The 20333-nt window shown below is 47.8% G+C and overlaps 2 long non-coding RNA genes across 2 annotated transcripts; both read left to right on the top strand.

The window, feature by feature from the left end:
* Nucleotides 1–5969: 5969 nt before the first annotated feature.
* Nucleotides 5970–8245, top strand: LOC140702248 (uncharacterized). The gene is made up of 4 exons (XR_013538782.1): nt 5970–6653; nt 7104–7195; nt 7838–7895; nt 8116–8245. It is a non-coding gene; the product is annotated as an uncharacterized LOC140702248 (long non-coding RNA).
* Nucleotides 8246–8379: 134 nt separating this feature from the next.
* On the top strand, nt 8380–15328 carry LOC140702324 (uncharacterized). The gene is made up of 3 exons (XR_013538780.1): nt 8380–9004; nt 9586–9680; nt 10042–15328. It is a non-coding gene; the product is annotated as an uncharacterized LOC140702324 (long non-coding RNA).
* Nucleotides 15329–20333: the final 5005 nt, after the last annotated feature.

Here is a 20333-nt window from a genome sequence, read left to right as displayed (position 1 = left end):
GGAGAGCCGTGCCAGTCTCTGGCTATTATTATTATTTATTTTATTTATATCCCGCCTATCTGGTCAGTTAAGACCACTCTAGGCGGCTATCCTGCGGCAAGGGAGACATGGCGGGACCTGCCCCCAGGTAAGCCTGCCTTCTCTCCAGCCACTCTCTCCCTCTTCTGCATCACCCGTCCTCCTCTCCTGGTGCCCCTGCCACAATTAGGTTCGCCGGAGAGGACGGAACCTGTTGGATTGCCAGATCCCGTAATCTCAAAGGGGGATGGGATTTGTGGTTGCTGCTGTTAAAAAATTCCCCTACCCTTACTCAATTGAAACCCCCCCTAAAAATCACATCCCTGCACGGTTTAAATAGGGTTCCCATGGGGTTAGTCTAGGGTGGGGAAAGTTCTGTATTGAAATAAAAGAATAAATGTCCGATTTTTATTCACAGAATTCACAGTGGACACCATCCCTTCACAGAATTCCACACAGAACACATAAGGTGCACAGCAAACACAGGGAGCCTTCACTCGAGTAATCCATTCCCAGAAAATGTGGCTTTTGCCGTGAGACGCTGTTCTCTGTCTCCCGGGGGGGGGAGACGGGCTGCCCAGGGCTGGGATTTGAGTCCCGATGGACGGAGAGCTTAGAGGAGCCCTGGCTCTTCTTCTAGATTTATCCTCTAAATGTAGGTTCTTCTTCTCATCCATTTCTTGTAGGGCCAAAGAAGAACCAGGCAAAATCCTTGGGGATTCCGAAGACTCTCCTGACTCTCTGCATTGACCCCGGGGACGGCCCTAAAGCACACCGTGGGACGGTCAAGGAGGTGCTTCTGTTGCACCTGACAGGGTCTTATATTAATTTTGGCTCCAAAAACACACACATTAGGGCTCATTTTCAGGGGTTGTTTTATTTATTTATTTTTTCATGTACAACCATCTACATTGAGTCAAATACAGTCATGTCCTCTTCTTCTGGTTGCTGCACAAAGGTGGAGGGCAGGGTTTCCCTTCACTGGGACTTATTTTTGGGGTAGGGCTTCTATGAGGAGCCTTCTGAAAAATCCTACTAGGGCTTATTTTCAGGTTAGGTCTTATTTTCAGGGAAATGGGGTAGTCAGGTGGCTGACAGCTCTGCTGGATTAGGCAGCTTGGTTTTTGGGGGTTGCCACGGCGACGTCTAGGTCACACAATACCCCAGGGGGACTGGCCCTTTGTCCCCAGGACTGAGGTGTGCCCAAGTCACACAGTACCCCAGGGGGACCGGTCATTTGCGCCCAGGACCAAGCTGCTGATAAGAGGTGCTGTCAGTCTCTCTTGTTTTGCAGTGCAGTCGTTCCGCGCAAGCGTTTGGAGTCATGGGACTCAGAAGGAGGATTGTTCGCACTTTGAGGGTAAGTGGAATTTTAACTTTTCTCTGTTCCAGACTAGTTTCCATCCCAGATCTGTTTTAATCCCTTCTTGGGGTGGTCTAGAACAGTGGTTCTTAACCTTGGTTTACTCAGGTGCTTTTGGACTGCAACTCCCAGAAGCCTTCACCACCAGCTGTGCTGGCTGGGGTTTCTGGGAGTTGCAGTTCAAAAATAAACGCCTGAGTGACCAAGATTAAGAACCCCTGGTCTAGAATTCTGTGGAGCCTCAATCTAGCATGCCTCAAAGCATGTTGGGAATGTGATGAGGAAATTGGTACGTATTTTCATGTGTGGTGGGAATGTAAACTGGTTAAGATCTTTTGGGAATTTTATTTTAAGGAAATGTGCGATATATTTGGTAAAGATATTGATTGTAATGCTAAAATTGCTTTATTGTCAATTTTTGATAACAATTTGGATTGTTACTCGAAAGAATTAATCACCAATTTTATGACAAGTGGTAGAATATTAATAGCTAGATTTTGGAAAGACAAAAATGATATTAAATTGGTATTGTGAAGTATGGGACATGGCATTAAATGATAAATTGACTATTGAACTAAAAATAAAAAGAGGGGAAATAAGTTCTAACAATTTTTATGATATTTTGGGTAAATATGTGGAATTTGTCTTAGTGAAAGGAAGGGGGAAAACCTCTAAAGAATGCTCTATACAATTTTGGAGAGGTAGTCCGTAATAAAATATGGAGTCCCGTGGGTATGGGGTGCACATTAGAATTTAGTTTATAATAAGCACTATTATTTGTTAAAAAAAGTTGTATTTTTGTTTTTCTATATGTTTTTTGGAGGCTTTTTTAATTATAAAATAAAAAATATTTTAAAAAATAGAATTCTGTGGAGCCGAATGCAGGTTCTTGGTAACTTGTTTCTGTGCTTGAGCTAGTCTTGGTTCTAGAGAGTGAGGGAGAGACTTCTCTGCATTAGTAGAGAGATGAGCAAGTTCCTCCAGATCTACTTTCTTGTTTAGAATTAGCTGCTCTGTTTGCATTGTACTTTTCTGTGCTGAGTTACTATCCAGTAATTTTAAAAGTTTCCTTCACCACATCTTTTTGTATGGAACTGGTTTGGGATTTTTTTTACATATTTACTTTTCTTCTTTCTACTGTTTGTTATTTCCCTTTTTGCAGCCCTTTTCTCGCCTGTTTTCTGCATATCAGGCTGGTAGTAGAAGCAACCCTTGGACATGATCTTCTTTTAGTTTCCTCTAAGTCAGATCTTAACCATAGCTTTTTGCAAATAGCCATCAAAATGTTAAGAAGTTTGTTGGATTCATTTAGGAAAGATTTTATGTGCTGTATGTCCTCTGTTACGGAGAGAAGCTGGCTTTGATCTAACAGGTTGTCTCCACCTGGAATTAGAGTTTGAATTGGGAATTATTCGGCTGTACTCGCTTTATCTGCGTTCAGCCCTGAGGACTGTGTCTTTGATTCCTCTAAGAGACTGGACTTATAGTTTGTTGAAGGTGGTGTCGCATGTCTCCCCGTTTGAAAAAAGGTGTAGAAGTGAGAGTCTGTGTTGGGATTTTTTTTCCAGAAAGGCAAATTGGTGAAGTGGCCCTTGTTAGAAAAGGTTGATAGGGCGGGTGGGTGATGAGAGGTGCAAGCCGAGCATTGAGGCAGTCTGGGGGGGGGGGGAACGGCAGCCCCCCTCCTGCTCCCCTCCCACCCACCCCTCCTGCCAAGGGTTGGGCAAAGAACTGGCAGCCTGGCCACAAATCTCCAGGGGCTTGGTCTCCCTTCCCTTCTCCTAAGCATATGTACCTTCTATCTCCTCCTCCTGTCAAATCCACCTGTATTTTCCCCCATTTTAAGTATAGAATCTTGGTCTTGCAAAGACGAATCCACTAGAGATTTGAAATAAAATTAAAGGAAGTAATCTAAAGGTCCAAAGAACTGAAAAGGAAAAGAACCCCCCTGTATAAAAAGGCAGAAACACACACACACACAAACACACAGACACACACAAACAAAAGGCCCTCTGAATAAGAAGAGCAATGAGATCCAACCGGTTTAGTTTCAGTCATCAAAACGTAGCAATCCATGGGGGTGGGAGGGGCTGCTCCTCTTCCTTAGAAGGACCCGGGGTCCGGGAGAGGTGCAGGAGACCCAAATAGGGCTAGTAATATCAGGGAGGGTGGGAAGCGGACCCTCTTCCCCTCCTCTTCCCATCTGATCTAGTGGGGAGTCTCTTGAGATACCCCAATGCAAAGATCCAAAGGAGGTGGGGCAGAGAAGGACAAAGATTGACTCCCACTTCCCCAGGACCCCATTTCTTTAGACACTCATGGACCGGTAGGTGGGTTTGGAAAGAGTCTAGGCGTTTTGCTAACCCCACCCAAACATCTCTGCTTCTCTCAACGTTAACCTTTAGCTCTTTCTCTTTTCCAGCGGTTGGGGAGGTGGTGCACATTTTCTTGTTGTGCAGGCACCCCAACCTGTCGAGAGCCTGCTCCTGAACCTCCCAGGTAGGACCCCAAACATCAGAAGCCTTTCCTGTTGCCAAAGAAAACCCAGGTCCAATGCTCCTGACCAGCAGAGAACAGGGAGGGAGGAGGCACAAGGGTTGGAAGCGAGGAACAGAAAGAAAAACCTGGATGGCTTCGTTCTCCCTTAGCCTTTGGGAAGATGAGGAGGACGTGGAGAGGAGAAAGGAGGGGAGGCTCGGCCATGGGGACCAAGAGATCTTTAGGATAGATCTCTAAGCAGATCTTAGGGGCCTTGCTAGTCTGCTTGAGTTTCTGACCTGTTGTGTCATCTTCTCATCCTAGCATCACTAGGGAGCGCCAGGAGCAGACAGAGGAGACATCAGATTTCAGGGTAAGAAATGCAAGGATCCCTTGTCTTCTCCCAGTGGGACGTCCCCTTTCCCTCCCATTGCACAGCTCCTGGCTTCTTGCAGAGAGGCCGGCCCCGGGGTTGGTGAGGTCGGCTGAGATTCAGAGCCCATCTAAACACCGTAGGTGCAGCGAGGAGACAATTCCTGCTCCCATGCTAGAAACAAACCGTTGGGAGCCAGGATGTGGCCCAAGAGCTCCCTGCTGCTTCTCCCTCTCAATGGGGTTTCCATCCCAGAGAGGCTCCTTCAAATATGAAACACGGATATGCTGTCATGCTTGAAACTGGGTGAGGGAGGGTCTTGCACCAGGAAACCAGATTCTTGAGGGCAGATGAAAGGCCCTTTCCCTTCTTCTTGTGCCTTCTCCACCCCTTTCATCCCCCATCAGCTTGACTCCCCCTGCAAGCAGTAATTTATACCATGGAGAGGAAAGTTCTCCCCAGACAACCTTTGCGTTAAGGGGAGAGCCAACTTTGTCCAGGGAGAAATCTCAGCAGGGAACACCTTTTGGGCTAGAAGGGGAAAGTGGGCTTCAGGATGTGCGTCTGATCTTCCGATTCCTTCTTCCCTTTCATTGACAGGATTCCGTGGTGGTGCTTGTCCCACAGAGCACCCAGACCAGCTTTCCAGAGTCTCTGGTCATCTCTGAGGTGACCGGAGAGTCAGGGAAGCCGGTTTGCAAGCCAGGGAAGCCGAGGAGAAGAAGGAGGAACCGCAAGCCTCCGTCTCTGGTGATCTCCGAGGTGGAAAGGTACGGTCTTCCCAGCCGAGGGACAGAAAGGGCTGCCCTCCTTTAGGCTATGCTATGTATTTCCCAAACAAAGTCCAGTCACTCCACTCAGGTCCAGTGGCTGCCACCCTGGTTTCCTCCTACGATGCTGTGGGGCCTCCAGTTGCCGACCCCTTGTGTCCTCTTTTCTCAGCACCTGCAGCGAGCTGCCAGCCAGGGAAGCCGAGGAGGAGAAGGAGGAACCGCAAGGGACCCTTTCGACCTGCTCTGCAAGGACCCTGGATTCCATGGTGGGGCTTGCCCCTCGGAGCGCCCAGAGCAGCCTGCCACGGGCTCCATCTCTGGTGATCTCCGAGGTGGAAAGGTACGGTCTTCTCAGCCAAGGGACAGAAAGGGCTGCCCTCCTTTAGGCTATGCATTTCCCAAATGAAGTCCAGTCACTCCCTGTGTCTCAAAGGCTGGGGGTGACTGGCTGGTGTCCTGGGGAACCGAGGATGGGAGCTGGTGGTGGCCTTCATGATCCTCTGAGATCTACTTGGGGCAACAGCTGGAAGTAGGATTCAGGCCCAGTGGCTGCCGCCCTGGTTTCCTCCTACGTCGTTCTGTGGCCTCCAGTTGCCGACCTCTTGTGTCCTCTTTTCTCAGCACCCGCAGCGAGCTGCAAACCAGGGAAGTCGAGGAGGAGAAGGAAGAAAAGCAACGGGCCTTTTCGGCCTGCTCTGCAAGGACCTTGGATTCCATGGTGGTCCTTGCCCCACGGAGCGCCCAGAGCAGCCTGCCAGAGGTTCCGTCTGTGGTCATCTCTGAGGTGGAAAGGTACGGTCTTCCCAGCTGAGGGACAGGAAGGGGTGGCCTGGTTCTGGCAATGCTTTTGCCAAGCAAAGCCCAGACACCTCCTCGAAATCGGAATTAGGGCAACGACAGGGATTGCTGCAGCCCTGGTCTCATCCAGTGGCCCTTTTATGCCGTCCTTTTCTGACCTGTGGTGTCCTCTTCTCACAGCATTTACAGCCAACTGCTACCCTGCGGAAGAGAGGAGGGGAAGGATGGCCGGCAATCCACATTGACCGTGGTAAGGAGTGGAAGGAGGTTTCCTCTACGGAGGGGACGTCCCCTTTCCTTTCCCTTCCCTTCAAAAGCCTCCTGCAGGAGGAGAGAACAGCGTTTGGGCTAAAGAGAGAGGTGGGCTTCAAATCATTGTGTTTGTCGTTTCAAATCATTTATCCATTTATTTTTTTTAATTTTTCAGGATTCTATGCCCCTCGGAGCCTCAATTAGCTATTGGGGCAGCTTGGATGAGGAGACCTTTGTCCCACGATCCATTTCTGGAAGGTACGCTCTCTTCAAGGGGAGGATTGGGAGGGACGTGCTGGTTTGGCCCACGGACACCCCCAGACCTCCCCTCAACATCAGGGTCTGGACAATGGTGGGGATGCTTTGGGAAGGGCCCCATAACTTCTGACCCCCTTTTGGCTCCACAAACTGGAAAGGTCCCCACACTCCACCACAGCACACAATGCATGTGCCACCCCCAGTGGATGGAGCTCATAAAGACAAGGAGCACCTGAATTCAGGGGTCTAATCTGTTCAGTGACTTGTTTCTCCTAGTCTCGTGGCAGTAACATCGAGGCAGGCATTTGTGGAGGAAGAGGGTTCCACGTTTGGTTTTTTGGTAAGTTTTGGATGCAAAGCAGGGCGTGGAAGGGGCTGGTGGGGCCTGGAAGAGGGGGCCCGCCTACCCCTTGCCTCAGGCTTCCTCTCCCAAATGCTCTTGGCCCATTGCCATTTCCCCACCGGCTCTCCAGGAGGGTGAGAAGTGTGGGGAGCTCCACCCAGGTAAGCCAGCCCCACACCTTAATGGGGAAAGGAGAGAGATCAGCCCTCCCTCTGTGCCTCCTGCTGCCCCGTCAAGGGAAATGTGCCCCAGAAAAGAAGGATCCCCTTTATTTACCGGATCCCCTTCTCTCAAGGGGAACCGTTTCCTTTTGAAGGCCCATTGTTACTCTGCTGTAAATGTTATAAAAACCCACAAACACATCCTACTGGCTGAGCAGGGTTCCCAAAGGGATGGAGATCACTTTGCTTTGTACTAAATGTATGAATGCTTGGTTTTGATTCCTAGAGTTCTTCTGATTACACATCGCCCTTTACCCTCTCGGACACCTCGGACAAGAGCGAGAGCCTCCCTGCACAAGCACTGGTACCATCACCCAGGTAATTTCTCTCTCTCAATCTCTCGTTCTCTTTCTGGCTTGATGTGTGAAAAAGCGGGTTGGGGCTCACGGAGGATCCCTCCAGGTTTTAATTTTAGTAGGAAGACTTAAACAAACCCAGGGAGCTTCCTGGTTGGGTTCACGTGTCGTTTGCCTCCTTGTCGGTTTCAGTGTTTGGCTGGTTCATTGGGCTGCCTGGCAGCTCAAGGGCACCTTCCCTTTTTCTGGCCTTTTTAATTTTCCTCCCAAGAAGCCAGAGAAAGGAGCCAGGAAGAAACCCTGCATTCATGATCTTGCTCCTTGGGAGGTTTAAAAAATAAAACAGGGAAAGGAAGCCGCCTGCTGCCAGAGAAGGGCCTGGATCGAGGACACTGTGGATGCTGCTCCATGGGAATCCCACCAGGGTGTCCTCCTCTCTTCCAACGCTGGACCTGGAGGCCAGGGCACTCCCGAACAGGCTCTTAAGAAAGCAGAAGGAAACGTGGCTTTTTTGCCCTTAGGAACTGTTCTCTGCATCCCAGAGGGATCTGGTCCCCCAGTGCAGGGAATGGAGCCCCGATGGTTCGATGGCTTGGTGGGGCTGGGCTGGCCTTCTAGCTCCACACGCTGGCTTAAGGCTCTTCTTCTCCCCTGTTTCTTGCAGTGCCCTGGCGGAGGCCCTGAACAAACTCCTCAAGGAAATGGAGGACGTTCCACCTTTGGTAAGGAAGGAAAAGCTGCCCCTTCTATGGGAGGTCAAAGGGTGGAGGAAGGAGGCATCCCTAATGCCCCCCAACCCTGGCACGCCCCACGGCTCCCTTCTCTGAAGAGACCAGACCTTCTTGCAGTTCCGGACTGCAAAGGCTCCTTAAAGCGGGGGGTCCCCAATGGTCTCCAGCTTGAGTCCTGGTTCTCATTTAACCAAATCCCTCTTTTTCGTAGGATTCTCCTGAGGAGTTTGGTGACACCGACACGCTGGAGGACATCCCCAGCCTGGAAGATGAGGAAGTGGACTCGCTGGCCGACATCGCCAGCCTGGAGGAGGAGGAGGTGGAGCCGTAGACCATCTCGGCCAGGTAGGGTCATCCCAGGCAAAGGTCCGAGGAACGGCTCCAGGGAGAGCAGTCCCTTCCCCCTCAAGAAGAGCAGAAATGGTCAGGGTCTTGCCCGTTGAGGGGGAGAAAGAAGGCTTGAGAGTGACAATGTCCCAAGGCGGGGTTGAAGATGGCTGACGGAGGGAGGATTACAACGTTTTGCTGGGCTCTGCTGCACCCCCTCTTTAATCCCATTTTAATCTTTTATTTTTTAATCTTAATTGTCACAAAGAAGCTTTTTATTTTTATTTTACCATTTTACTGTTTCTCCCTACCTGCGTGGCTTGCAATATTGCTGCTAAATTGGCTGTGCAACTGAATCCTACTTTTGATCTGCCTTCCTTCTGCAGGTGCTTCGGCGATCCCAAACAAACAAACAAGGAGCGTGGCATCAATTGAATTGTTTCCAGCCATCTGCTGGGATTGAATTACACTCTTCACCCACCTTCTTTTATTATTATTATTATTATTATTATTATTATTATTATTATTATTATTATTATTATTATTATTATTATTATTATTATTATTATTATTATTATTATTATTATTATTATTATTATTATTATTATTATTATTATTATTATTAATACAAATTTAAAAACAACAACAATCTAAGAGATAATTAATGAAACAAACAGAGAAAAAGAAAAGATACCAGCTGAACATCCTTCATTCCCCTATGGATCAGAGATTTCACCATTGTCTGGTCATCGAATATCTTCAAGGGGATTCCGGTGAGCACTGATTCGCTATAGACTAATTTTCCCACTAAGCTCCTGTCTTTTTCTGGGGCCAATTATGTATTACTTCCAGATTTGCTTTACAAAGTCTCTTGGTTGATCCCGTAGTGCCTCTGAAAGCATGTCTACTTCTGCAATGTCCAATCCCTTCTTTAAGAGCCCAACCATCGTTGGTGTCTCTTCATTCCTCCATTCTTGGGCCAAGAGTAACCTAGGTGCTGTGAATAGATACAGTAGACTATATTCTATTTTCTTGTCAATTATTGATGGCCTTATATTCAATGATCACATTTGAGAGAACTCAAGGCCAAAGAAAGGAGAGGTGACAGAATTGCTGTGAGATTACCAAGAATACCAAGAGACATCCAGGCTTGCCTGAAACATTCCATGCTGTATTATATTTCAAGTTGGGGGGAGGAATAGTGGGAGTGGGGAGAGGAGAAGGGAAAGCCCTAGATACGCAGCGAGAATGGTTTTAACCTGAAAGGGATATAAATCACTGGGTCTGTTTTCGACCCCAAAGGTCTCCAGCTGGCGCCCTGGTTCCCATTTAACCAAACTGCTTTCTTTCGTAGGATTCTGCTGAGGAGGACGATGACGCCGACACGCTGGCCGACATCGCCAGCCTGGAAGAAGAGAAGGAGGGGGAGTCGTAGACCATCTCGGCCAGGTAGGGTCATCCCAGGCAAAGGTCCGAGGAGGTGCTCCAGGGAGAGCAGCCCCTTCCCCCAGAGGGAGGGCAGAAAGGGTCGGGGTCTTCCCCATTGAGGGGGAGAAAGAACACTTGAGAGTGAGAATGTCCCAAGGCAGGGTTGAAGATGGCCGACAGAGGGAGGATTATCACATTTTGCTGGGCTCTGCTGCACCCCCTCTTTAACCCCATTTTAATCTTTTAATCTTAATTGTCACAAAGAAGCTTTTTATTATTTTTTTACCGTTTTGCTGTTTCTGCAGACCTGTGTGGCTTGAAATATTGCTGCTAAATTGGCTGTGCAACTGAATCCTGCTTTTGGTCTGCCTTCCTTCTGCAGGTGCTTTGGCGTTCCCAAACAAGCCAACAACGAGAATGCCATCCATTGAATTGTTTCCAGCCATCTGCTGGGGATTGAATCACACTCTTCACCCTCCTTCTTCAACTTGAAAAGTTCCCGAGAGAACTGCAAAGACACTTCTGAGGGGAGATTTTCACCCGGGAACAACCCAAATGCTGCAGAGTTGCCTGAAAATGACCTCCAGCAGCCAAGGAAGAAATGGAATGGAATTCACAGAATCCATGGAACCAGATGAAAAAAAAATCTCCTAAGCTCCTTCCAAGCTCTACCCTGTGATGCACGGAATAATAGAGTGAACAGATTTGAAGGTTTAAAGGAAGACTGAATTTAAAAAGGGGCAGCAAAAGAAGGACCTAATGAACACACTCCCAGTATGGACATTCTCACAACATTCCTGCCTTTGGGGGAGTCTTCTTCGTCATCATCTGCCGTCCCTCAGGCACCGAGTGAGAGACAATGTGGCTGTGCTTCTGCCGGTTGGCAGCCTTCCTGGGGGACTTTGGCCTGGACTCCCTCGGCCTTGCAGGACTGGGCCCTCGCTGCCTCTGGCTGCCCCAACCGATCCGTCAACATCAGCCACCTGGCTTGGAGGGGAGAAGGAGCTTTGGAATGTTTTTATTGTTATTATTAATTATTATTATTGGGACTATTAATTGCCATCAGGTTGCATAGAGACCCACAGTGGATCTGAGGTAACAGGAAGGGGGGATGGCATTGGAGGGGGCAGCCATGGAGGTGGTGCTGGGTAGGGGAAGGAATGGCAGTGGGGGTAGAACATGCCCACGTAGGAGAAGAGAGGTGAGATATCTTCCATCTATCCCCTCTTCTAGTCCTACCCCCAACCAGATGGTATCAGGTGACCATATCAGCAAACCCTCGAGCCACACGGTGCTGTTGATGAACGCCAGGTCAGTACAAAAGAAGACTGCCCTCATCCATGATGTAATTCTGGATGAGGGTGCTGATCTGGCGTGCATTACTGAGACCTGGGTGGGAGAGAAGGTTGGTGTTCCCCCCTCCCAGCTGCGTTCGCCTGGGTACTCAGTCCAGCACCAATGTCGCTCGGAGGGCCGGGGAGGGGGAGTTGCTATAGTCTATAGGAGTTTTATCTCCTTGACCAGGCTTCCTATCCCTTTGAGAGGAGGTCTTGAGGGCCTGTATTGTGTGTTGGGCTTGCGAGACAGACTACGGATCCTGTTGGTGTACCGCCCACCCTGCTACATACCAACAGTCTCCCTGCCTGAGCTGACGGAGGTCGTCTCCGACCTGGTGTTGAGGACTCCCAGGCTGTTGGTGCTGGGGGACCTCAACATCCATGCCGAGGCTGCCTTGACTGGGGCGGCTCAGGACTTCATGGCCGCCATGACAACCATGGGGCTGTCTCAATGTGTCATCGGCCCGACACATGAGAAGGGCCACACCTTGGACCTGGTTTTCTCAACGGGACTGGAAGATGGTGGTTTGGATGTGGAGGGACTGGTTGTGAACCCCATTGTCATGGTCAGACCACTTCCTGGTCAAGTTTAGCCTATTAGCTTCTTCTCCCCTCTGCAAGGGTGGGGGATCTATTAAGATGATCCGCCCTCAGAGACTAATGGATCCGGATGGTTTCCTGAATGCTCTGGGGGATTATCCGTCTGATATGGTCGGCGTTCCTGTCGAAGCTCAGGTCACCCTATAGAATAGGGAAGATGACCTGGGTGGCTGACACGATTGCGCCTAAGCACCCTCTCCCTGCACGCAGAGCCCAGAGAGCTCCTTGGTATTATTCTGAACTCTGGGCGATGAAGTGAGAAGGGAGATGGCTGGAGCGCAGGTGGAGGAAATCCCACTGGGAGTCCGATCGAACACGACTTAGAGCCCATTATTGGGCCTATTTCGTGGCAATACGGCTAACGAAATGGCAATATTTCTCCAGCCGTATTGCTTCCACAGAATGTCGTCCAGCAGAGCTGTTTTGAGTGGTCTGGGATCTTCTTCAACCGGGAAATCTGGTGGAGGTCCCGGACTGCTCATCAGCTGGCTGTGATGAGTTTGCCATTCATTTTGAGGGGGAAATCGCTCAGATTCGCAGTGGGTTGGACTCTACTGTTACTGCAGAATCAGAGGATGTGTCCAGTGTGCCGTGCTTAGGTCAGATATTAATGGATGAGTTTCAGTTGTTGAGACCTGACAGTTACACACACACTGGTAACATCCTGCATAGATTACTGCAATGCGCTCTACGTGGGGCTGCCTTTGAAGACGGTCCGGCGACTGCAACTGGTCCAGAATCGAGCTGCGCGGCTGGTGAGTGGTGGGGGCGCTGAGTGGTGGGGGCGCTAGGGGGCATATCAAACCGATTTGTTAAGATTACATTGGCTACCAGTTGCTGCCCGGGCCCAATTCAAAGTGCTTGTTTTGACATATAAAGCCCTAAACGGCTTGGGCCCTGGATACCTGAAGGACCGCCTCCTTCCTTATGGAACTACCCAACAGTTAAGATCTAGCCAGGGGGCGCTTTTGAAAGAGCCGTCCCTCAAGGAGGTAGGCAAAGGGCCTTCTCTGCAGCTGCCCCAAGACTATGGAATGCCATCCCAATTGAGATTTGTCTGGCGTCGACGCTGATGATATTTCAGCACCAGGTCAAATCCTTCCTGTTCCAGAAGGCTTTTAATTGAAACAGTATCTACTGTGGGTCCTGATGGCAATTTTAGAGTATATATTTTAATTGTATTTTAAATAATAAATAAATGAATGAATACAATAAAATTGTTTTATCTTTTTATTGTATTTTAATTGTTGTAAGCCACCCAGAGACCTTTGGGTAGAGTAGGTGGCATATAGGTCAAATAAATAAATAAATAAACATGCCCAAGCCAACGTAGACATCGCTGTTTCAATAATGTATATATGATAAAAATTCCAGCTCTTTCTAGGACTACTCTGTTTGTAACTTTCTCCTGTCAAGTGATACCAAAAATGTGTCAGAGACAACGCATATGGAATGTGTTCTCCTTCCTCTCCTGTCATGCACAAAGGGTCCAGGACTCGCTGCAGTGCAGGAGTGTGCTCAGGACACAGGTTCTAAAGACCTGGATCTTGGTATATGCCATCAGCTTCTTCTTAAGCCATACTCTCTTTGTGAGTCTAGAGAACATGGTAGCTGGCTTCCCAATCTGTTCATCCAGCTCCACATCTAGGGAGAGAGTGTCAGAGATCATTGAGCCAAGGTACACTAAGTCATGAATAACCTCCAATGCCTTTGTGGTGATGGTAATAGAGGGAGGTGAGTCCACGCCCTGGCTCATGAATTTTGTTTTCTGCAAGCTGATTTTTAGTCCAAAGTCTTGGCAGGCCTTGCTAAAACGATTCATGAGTTGTTGTTGGTCTTCAGCAGAATGGGCAACAATAGCGGCATCATTCGCGAAGAGGAAGTCCCGCATGCACTCCAGCTGGACTTTGGTCTTCACTCTCAATCTAGAGAGTAGAAAGCTTTCCATCTGATCTAGTTTGGAGATAGACACCTTCTGTTGCAGTTCCAAAGGCATGCTTCAGCATGACAGCAAAAAAGATCCCAAACAGGGTCGGTGTGAGGACACTTGATTTGTCTTTTCTAAAGCCTGTCTGCTCATTTCCCAGGATATTCTGCTCTTCCTAATGTCTGATTTAAATAACTTGCATACAGTTTATCCACCACCGACAATAAGCTAATGGGTGTATAATTTGATGGGTCTCATCCATCCCCGTTCTTAAAATCTGGTAGTACAAGAGCCTCTGACCAACCAACAGGGAATTTACCTGAGTGCTTGATATGTGTGAACCGATGAGACAGCAAAGGGGCCCACCAGCCTGCGTGGGCTTTTAGCATTTCTGGCAGAATGGGATCAATCCTTGGGGCCTTGCCTGCTTTAATACAGCTGATCAAGGACTTTATTTCAAATTGGGGAACTGGATTCTAAGATGGAGTATCCGATATATCTATAGTGGGGGGGGGGCTATGCTCTGAATCCTCTCAAATATCTTGGAACAAAGCGAGAAAATGCTGTTCCCAGATATCTGCATTAAAATCTCCCATAATGATTAGTTGGGCTCTTGGAAATTTAGATTCGAGATCTACTTTCTAATTTTCCAATTCCCCCCAAGCCTGTTTGGTGGCCTTCGGAGAGGGAAAAGGAAGGGAAATAGACAGGGATCAACCGCAAGGACTTCGTAGCACCAAGGTCCATAAGGCCACCCATTGCTCTTTGACCGCACGAGGGAGGGAGCCCACTTGATGGATGGTTGAAGAGGTGTAGATAAGAAGATTGCCCAGCCAGCCTTAGCTTTTCCCTTAGGTCTGATTATTTACAGTCTCATCAGATTTACACTATCAGCCTCAGGTCTGATTATTTACAATATCATGTTTCTGTGCCCCCTTATTTACTGACGAATAAGATAGAATTTGAGTTTGTCTGGTTCTTTTCGTTTGAGGAAGCTTTAACACAGGAGGGGAGAGGGCCAGCAGCAGCGTTGACTTTAGGGCTATAAAATTTTTTTAACCTTTTAAATCCCTTTTGCTTCCTTTTCATAAAGTCTTGCCGATCTTCAAACTTCTCAAAATGTTTTTCCAAGCCTCATTTTACTTAATAAGTGGCATTGCACTATGGTAAGATCTGAGGGGTGAGATGTGAGGGAGCGTCTGCTAGTTTCTCCTTCAACTGTTGTTTTAAAACATTATGGATACGAGAAATTCTGAGTTTTTCTACACTAATGGCCATAATTATATACCAGCAGTGTTGGAAGTCTACGAAGCCAAGCCGTTAGTGCAGGTGCTGTATGGGAGCCCAGTTTGGGCTAATACAAGCTTAACATCAATAGATATGGTTCAGTTTCTTAGACAAAGAGTAGCTGTACCCAGCGGTGTGCCAAGGGGACTCTCTGAGGCTAGAAAGTGGCCTTTCCTCAGGAGACACACAGGCCTGGCTCAAGATATTTAACGTTTGGTGAAGACGGAACCTTGTTCCCTCCGGTCTGTTCTACTTTGCTGTGGAGCATCCTCATGAGAGTAAATGGAGGAAAGATGTCAAGTCCAAAACACATACCTTGGGGCTGTCACCTGATTTCTTATTAACTATTGCGTATAGCAAAGGAAGAAACCTACTAGAACAGCGTTCATATGATATTGCACACTAAAACCATTTGTCTGTCACTACTAAACTGTTTCCCTGGTGCAAACACTTTGTGACAAGCCATCTAAAAATAGAGGCAGAATAAATAAATAAACAAACAAACAAACAAACAAACATTTGTATAGGCTGACAACCCCCAAATACAGATGGGCCGTTCAACGTGCGAGACTTAATGTTATACCTTCAGCACTACTTGGGGGTCGTATTGAAGGAATCTCACTACAAATCCGCCTGTGTCCTTGCGGTTACAGTGTTGAAACCCTTGCTCATGTTTTATTGTTCTGTTCTTTCTACAGAGAAGTGTGCAAAGAGTTAATTTGTCTTTTGTTAACCAAGAAGGCAGGATGTTCATCTGAATTTTATGCATCGTTTCTTCTTGCAAACCAAGATAAACAAGTAACAGCACAGATAGCCCAAATTTTTAGTGGTAGCAGTTAAAATTAGGTACCGTATTTTTCGCTCCATAAGACGCACCTTTCCATAAGACGCACCAGTTTTTAAGGAGAAGAAAGCAGGAAAATATTATCTGTTTTCTTCTCTCCATAAGACGCACAGACTTTCCACCCCCCTGTTTTGTGGGAAAAAGTGCGTCTTATGGTGCGAAAAATACGGTAAATTGTGGTTTTAAAGGAGTAACCTTATATAGTTTTATCTGACTAATTTTGGTAGTTGTAGTATCTGAAGGGATCCCAAGTGGTCTACACACCCTTTCAGTGTTTCCTGCCTGCTTAACAGTTTGCATCGCCCTTGAACGCTGGAGCTGAAAACTGAAGGGATAACCTGGAGGATAGTGAGTCGTGAGAAGAGCCAAACAAAGACCTGGTTTCCTTCAGGAAGAGGAGGGTCTGGTCTGGGAAGATTTCTCAGCTGAAGGAGATGCTGATGAAATATTTGCTGCCTCTTGATAGCCATCCCTGAGACACTTAGAAAATAACTGGGGGAGGATCCATGAGGGGAAAGTTACCACGAGGTGTGTGCTCGTTTGCTGTGCTTTTTCTGTATTTATTAAAAGCTTAATGAGCAGGACCGTCAGCCGAGTGCTCCGAATAGCGAGGCCGAGGAAACAAGGACCAGCCTGGTTTCTGTGAGAGTAGGTGGAGAGGAGAATCAGCGAGGGTATCGAAGGGAAAGGAAGGGGTGGGGGCGAGACTTAACAACTAAATTTAAAAGAAAACTTAAGAGTGACAGTTGCTGTGTGGAAGGCAAAACCCTCTTGCAGCCTAAAGCGGCCAGAAAGAGCGGGTAAAATCCCTTCCCAGCCCCATCATCAGAGAGGAGCAGACTTCTGCCCATAGCAAGGGGGTTATGATGATGACAGGGGAGAAAACGGTCCAAAGCTCCCCTTCCCTAGGCTTAGCGCTCAATTCAAGGCTTCATCTAATATATATATATGTCCCAATTTTAATTCTTCTAAAAATGCAGTAAAATGAATAACACAGAACATTCATTCATTCATTCATATGCCACCTTTACGATAACTGATCTAAAGAACACTATATAAATATCATCTTTTTAAAGAAAATGTGTCCTGTTCTCACAGGACATACCACAGAAATCATGGATCCAGCAGCTCCTAGCTTTTCTACAGGGCAAGAATACCCGTCCCGAGTGGACCCAGTTCCTCAGGGCTCCACATGATTTTATGTGGGATCTGCCCTAAACCGCTTGTCCATTCATAGGTCCCATTTCTAACCACAGATTACATCTCAGAAATCATGGGTTCTTCAATGAATGACTTTACAGTGCCACAAAAATAACGATCCGAGTGTCAATTCTCCTAAACCCACCTAATTTTTAATGTGGAATCCTCCCCTCCAAAAAAATACTGTTGAAATATAACCTTCGTCTGCCCACAATACAGAAATCATGGGTGCTGTTGCACAGGGCTTACATGACTCATTGTGAAACGAAGAGGATTTTCCAAGGAAGTGAGGTATTTAAGGAGAGCTTTTACCAGAAGAACAAAAGAGCATAAGAAGAGCCCTGCTGGATCAGGCCAAGGGCCCATCTCGTCCAGCTTCCTCTCCCTCACGGTGGCCCCACCAGATGCCTATGGGAGCCCACGAGAGACCACGAGATCCCTGTCTCCTGATCCCCCTGCCCTGCACCTGGCCTTTCAGAGCTACCTTCCTCTTCAGCCCGGAGATTATCCATCCCCATCATGGCCTGTCACCTGCGCTGGACTTTTCTTCCAGGAATCTGTCCCATCCCCTTTTAAAGGCATCCGGGCCAGATGCCCTCACCACATCCTGTGACGAGCAGTTCCACAAACTAGCAACATGCTGGGTCAGGAAAATATTTTCTTTTTTCTGTTCTCCCTCTCCCAACACTCGGTTGGAGTGGACGCCTCCTGGCTCTGGTACAGCGTGAGGAGGAGAAAAAAGCTTCCCTCTCTCCAGTTGTATGTAACTACAGTAGTTGAAATTTCTAGGGGCTTCGTCTATCTCCCCTCACTTTCAAGTATATATACTCTGCGTGTGTATTTTCCCCTCTTAAGTGTACATGGAATAAAAAAATAAAGCAACAATAAAGGAAGGAAATTCCCTCTTTAGTGAGAAGAATATTTCCCCAAATAAAGACAGCAATGTCTGTCTGTCTGTCTGTCTGTCTGTCTGTCTGTCTGTCTCTCTCTCTCTCTCTCTCTCTCTCTATCTATCTATCTATCTATCTATCTAGGAGTTTCCCCCCTTTTAAGTGTGTTTGTATGTGTGTGGTATTCTTTGTGTTTGTGTGTGGAATTCCTGTGGGGGGGGTTGTTCACATATGCTCTCTATACACATATATACACAAACATACGTACATACAAAATACTGTGTGTGTGTGTGTGTGTGATTGATATTGAAGGAGAGTGGGATTTGTTGTCAAGGAGAATGAGAGAAAATGGAGTCTGTTAGGTTTCAAAGTGAAAGCCGTTGGAGACAGGGGAATGGAGATAACCCCACCTTCATCTCCATGAGAATTGGAGACCGGGTAGGCAGTTACGCCTCTTTGAGTGAATTGTTTTACAGCCGTGAAAAAGAAGGTCCGAGGAATGTAGAGAAATGGACGGTGGGCTATGTTTGGAGAGTGACCCTTTCGTGGAGGATAATTGTTTTCCTGAGAGAAGTTCCTGATGGTTTGTGTGGTGTAGCTGAAGGAAAAAGAATGTAGCGAGGAAGAAGAGAAGGAGGTGGGGCTAGCCCACCTGACCTCAGCTTTTTGTGTTTGTTATTTTATGGGAAGTAGTTGTTGTCTTTAACTATAGTAATCCTTTGAACATGTCTTTATGCTAATGCTTAAGCAGACAAACTGTTTCTATGAAACTATATTTTCTCAATAAAAAATAATTATAAAAATTCTTACTGAGGACTAGTTTCTTGGATCAGCAGGGCTTGGCTAAATCCAGAGGCTTAGTAAAGGCCATTGATTAGCTCCCGTAGAGAAGTCCTATTTAATTGACCTTTTCTGAGTTCTAAGGAATCACATAGTCCATGTGGCAGTCCTTGCAAGGGGCAAGGACTTGTTCAAGGCACAGAGGCTATGCACTGCTGAGGTTTGGGGACTTGCCTCAGTGGAAAGTGATAGATTTGTCCCTTTTTCCAGGGAGAGAGAAGATACCATCAGAAGCCTAAGAGCAACAGGCAGGAGAGGGTGTGATTTCCACAACTTTCTGGGATTCCATCTCCCCCCACCCACACACACACCCACACACACCCACAGACACACAAACACAAACCCTCTCTCTTCCCAAGCTGCTTGTTCCCCTTTCCCCTTTCCACCTAGGTATTTGCAGCATGGCAAAGGAAAAAAGAGGCAGGGAGTAGGCAGTGGGCAGGGCAATGGGGGGGCCGCCAGCAGCAGCAGTGGCAGAGAGGCCTCGGTTGATTCCCATCCAGGGCAGAGGCTGTTTTTCTTGGTCGAATGTGACCTTTGGCTAAAAACCTCTAGCCACACAGCAGGGAAAAGTTCTGCGACCTACAGAGCAGAAGGCACTTCAAGTCTACCAAAGCAGACCACTCCTTTTTGGTTTGTTCTCCTCAACTGGCACTTACAGTCTCAACCACTCACTCAGTGCCAGCCTGCAAGGAATGGCGTCTGAGCTGAGCTCCAAAGAGTGAAGAGAGAGCCCACCCACCCCTTTCTTCTTCCAGGGACTCCCAGCTCAGCTGCCCTTGGCCTCCGGCTCTCCTGTGGTGGGGGAGACGTGGCGGAACCTGCCCCAAGGTAGGCCTGCCTTCTCTCCAGCCGCTCTCCCTCAGCCTCTTCCGCCTCGTCCGTCCTCCTCTCCTGGTGCCCCTGCCACGATTAGGTTCACCAGAGAGGATGAAACCTGTTGGATTGCCAGATCCCATGATCTCAAAGGGGGATGGGATTTGTGGTTGCTGCTGTTAAAAAATTCCCCCATCCTTACTTAATTCAAAAACCCCTAAAAATCACAACCCCGCATGGTCTAAATAGGGTTCCCATGAGGCTAGTCTAGGGTGGGGACAGCTTTGTATCAAAATAAAGGAATGAATGCCCGGTTTTTATTCACAGAATTTACACTGGGCACCATCCCTTCACAGAATTCCACACAGGACACATAAGGTGCACAGCAGACACAGGGAGCCTTCACTCGAGTAATCCATTCCCAGAAAATGTGGCTTTTGCCGTGAGACGCTGTTCTCTGCCTCCCGGGGGGGGGGGGACGGGCTGCCCAGGGCTGGGATTTGGATCCCGACAGATGGAGAGCTTAGAGGAGCCCTGGCACTTCTTCTAGGTTTATCCTCTAAATGTAGGTTCTTCTTCTCATCCGTTTCTTGTAGGGCCAAAGAAGAACCAGGCAAAAACCTTGGTGATTCCGAAGACTCTCCTGCCTCTCTGCATTGACCCCGGGGACGGCCCTAAAGCACACCGTGGGACGGTCAAGGAGGTGCTTCTCTTGCACCTGACAGGGTCTTATATTAATTTTGGCTCAAAAAAACACATTAGGGCTTATTTTCAGGGGATGTTTTATTTATTTATTTTTTCATGTACAACCATCTACATTGATTCAAATACTGTCATGTCCTCTTCTTCTGGTTGCTGCACAAAGGTGGAGGGCAGGGTTTCCCTTCACTGGGGCTTATTTTTGGGGTAGGGCTTCTATGAGGAGCCTCCTGA

The sequence above is a fragment of the Pogona vitticeps genome, chromosome 11 (genome assembly GCF_051106095.1).
Source record: "Pogona vitticeps strain Pit_001003342236 chromosome 11, PviZW2.1, whole genome shotgun sequence".
NCBI classification, from domain to species: Eukaryota; Metazoa; Chordata; class Lepidosauria; order Squamata; family Agamidae; genus Pogona; species Pogona vitticeps.
The sequence above is the reverse complement of the archived record's forward strand: the minus strand, read 5'-3'. Positions and strand labels throughout refer to the sequence as shown.